The following is a 3,373-nucleotide window of genomic DNA, read 5'->3' as shown; positions in this document are numbered from 1 at the left end:
TTAAACAGATAACATCATTTGTTGAATACACATAACACCCAAAGCTTAGGAAAAAATTAGAAGTAAAAAGTACTATTTTAACTATAAATATCAATATTTCGTATCAATTCAGTATTAAACAATTTTCTTTAAATGCAAATCATAAGGAAGAATATTAGCTATTGAATTCGTATTAAGACTAAATGCAATTAACCTGCCTTTTCTCTTATGGTCCTTCATTAAAATTATCATGTACTACCTTTTAAATAGGTGTGTCGGGCATAGTCTCATCTCCCGTGAGAGTTTTCTTATATGTATTTTTCTTACACCTTGTATTCCGCACAACGCATCCTTTCTTGGTATCTTTACTGCGCTTTTTGTTTAAATTAATTTGAGGTTGACTAAAAATGGGAGATAAAAAAAGACCTAATGCAATTCTAATCTGATAAAGTAAAGTTACTACTCTCAAATGTATTCAGGATTTTAATTCGAAAGTTTTTCCAAAGCTTTTTGGTGTAGACTAAAGTAAAGGAGGAGAGTAACACCCGCAATTTCAAACATTTAACATGCATAAAGTTACACAGATAACATCCTGTGTTAGGTATACATAACATCCAAATTAAAAAAAAAACAAAGAGAAACACGTACGTATTCTGCATATAAAAGAAGAATATTAGCCATTCGAACTTGTATTAATGCTAGAAAATCATTAACTTGCCTTTTCTCTAAAGGACCTTAATCAAAATTATCAGCTAATGCATGTCCAGCAGGTGTGTCGGTCATAGTCTCATCCCCAGTGGGTGTTTCCTTACATGTCCTCTTCTTACACCTTGTATTCCCCCTAATGCATCCTCACTTTGATACTTGATTGCGCTTTTCTGATGGAGCAGACTTCATCCCAATAAATTTTAGAAGACCCTACAGTGAACAAAATATAATCTTTATCTTCGGCGGAGCATAAAAGAGGTGATCATGCGAACATATCTTTCACAATTATCACTATTAAAAAATTGTATATTTATTATATGCCTCACTGAATGCCACATGCTTTCCTCTTCATCCATCGTTTTTAGATCTGCAAGCGTCCAGTCTCTAATCCACGGTTCTCTCTCATTGTATTTTTCTAGATCTCCTTTCTTATTAGCATGGAGATATATTATCTGAAAGTTATAGCAGTTATTATCATCAAAATATATAATAAACTAACAGACAACAGTTCAAAGATTAGGGATCTACGGCTCACCAGCACTGCAAATATACAACCATCCACTGTCTTCTTCCCAACCTCTCAACCCCCACAATGAGCTCATCGTAAATATACCTGGCCCAATAGATCTACCTTAGGTTCGATACATAAATCACAACACATATATGTATGTCTGAAATGGTAGCCTTTGGCAAGGGAAAGAAAAAATACTTCAATACTAGCATGATAAAATATCTCCAGAAAATAATTCTACTGTCATCGGTCTCCATGGAGCATATGGTAACATCATTTTTCAATTGTTCATGTGTCTTTCCCATTAAGATCTAAAAAATTTGGTTCTCTTATAGTATTTTTGATTTCTTGAATCTCGCCCCTGCCAAACAGAAAAAAGAGTCATCGCGCAAATCTTTATTAGTTAATTTCACATAAAGCATATATTTAATGAGATTAATGTGATAAAATTTTATTTTTGGTTTTGTTCCTATTTTCTTGGAGGGTTTACTTACCATTGTTCGGTAGACGAAACACTGTGCATTGAATTCAATCGTTATCGGGATTTTTCTGGTGCCGACAATCAATGACTTCTCATAATGTCTGTATGATGATGCTAAGACCACCATTATATCTTGGTTGACAGCTCATTTACATACATATCTTAGCCAGCAAAAGCCCATGTTCTCTACCTCCCTCATTTCTCTCTGATTGCTTCTGAACTTAAATACTTCATAATTGAAGCCACGTAATATGGCGAGCACCTAAAGTCCACTGTTTACTACATAGACTATCATAATAATCACATAGTGACAATTGAGGAGAAATTCAATATTAATATTTATTATTAATGTACAAAACCTCAAGTTAATTTAGCTTATTTAGTTTATTTCCTGGTACGAGCCATTCTGCATGCTTGTTTAGGAATACCTATTCATGAGCAAAACACACACACACACTTATTAACCCAACTTCCATAAATTTACACATATAACATCCGAAAATCTAACTAGCATAACATCTCTATTGAAACTTTTTCCAAAACTTGTACAAACCATGTGTATATTTAATTGTGCAGCATACCACAACGAAATTAATGAGTACTCCTAGTTTTATTAATTTATTTTTACTTATTCTTCGTTACTTATGCTTCATTACTTATGCGTACTTATTCTAAATTCTCTAATTTGTATTTACTTATGCTTCATTAGCATCAAAATAGAAATGCAAATCGTTAAAATAGTCATCTTTGCATCTATCAACAATATAGCGACTCCATGAAAGCAAATACCACTTCTCCCTTATATTCTTCATCTCAGTTTGCTTGGAAGCACAATTTTAAAATTAATTAAAAGTTAAAATCAAAAGGTGAAACCCCACCCTAGGTTTGAATAAATCAAAAAGATGAACTAGGAAATCAAAATTGAAAGAAACAAATGATAAGGAAAATTAAATAAGCAGCAAAGGAAGAATATATGAGAGGGATATTAAACAAACCAATAGGGTGTTTCATGTTGAATGAACTCTTATTAGCCATGGCAATAATTCTGTAACGCAAAACAGGGGGTTAGGGTTTTCTGTGAAGAGCAGCAATCAACGATTTGGATTTATCGGAATTCTTTTCTCTGATTTTTTGGTTCTCCCTTTTTCTGAGTTTTTTATTAGAATAGGATTGGCAGAATTTCGGATGTTTTTCTAGGTTTAATGTTTTGAGTTTTTTGGGTTCTACTTGTTTGTAAAGAATTTGCATGTTTAATGAGGGAGATTGGGATGGAGGAGTTTTTGGGATGTGATTTGGAGAAACTGAAACTGAGTTTGAAAGGAAATTATTGATCACAAATGATTAGAAAGAGAAAAAAGGTGCCAGTGTACAATGTGTGTTATCCACGATCTTATCAAGAGACTATGATTCATTAGTAATAATTTTATATTGTATAGTGTTTTTTGGATACCTAGCATAATCGGTACAAAAAATTCTGCATTAGTTATAAAACGTTACTGCCCACACGAACAAGTAAATTCCACCAATAGCCAATATTATTGTATTACAAAATTTTTATCTATAGCCAAGATTCTTTGTATAATTTATATCTGATATAAATATCATTTAATAAATATGTTTTAAATAAAAGGTAAATATCTATTATAGAAAAAAGGTTTAACTATTCTATCGGTCCCTATAGTTTTATTGAATTT

The 3,373-nt window shown here is 32.1% G+C and overlaps 1 long non-coding RNA gene across 2 annotated transcripts; it reads right to left on the bottom strand.

Moving 5' to 3' along the window:
• Window positions 1-530: 530 nt before the first annotated feature.
• LOC112715111 (uncharacterized) lies at window positions 531-3,074 on the bottom strand. 2 transcript variants are annotated; one of them, XR_011866429.1, is made up of 6 exons: window positions 2,675-3,074; window positions 1,693-2,107; window positions 1,397-1,559; window positions 1,223-1,300; window positions 1,009-1,139; window positions 531-897 (listed from the first exon to the last, which is right to left on the bottom strand). It is a non-coding gene; the product is annotated as an uncharacterized lncRNA (long non-coding RNA). The 2 variants fall into 2 exon arrangements; XR_003159469.2 differs by lacking the exon at window positions 2,675-3,074 and having other exon boundaries at window positions 1,014-1,139; window positions 1,693-2,176.
• Between the last annotated feature and the right edge of the window lie 299 nt (window positions 3,075-3,373).

This window comes from Arachis hypogaea, chromosome 10 (assembly GCF_003086295.3).
Source record: "Arachis hypogaea cultivar Tifrunner chromosome 10, arahy.Tifrunner.gnm2.J5K5, whole genome shotgun sequence".
In the NCBI taxonomy this organism is placed as follows: domain Eukaryota; kingdom Viridiplantae; phylum Streptophyta; class Magnoliopsida; order Fabales; family Fabaceae; genus Arachis; species Arachis hypogaea.
This window is presented reverse-complemented; position numbering and strand designations above follow the sequence as displayed.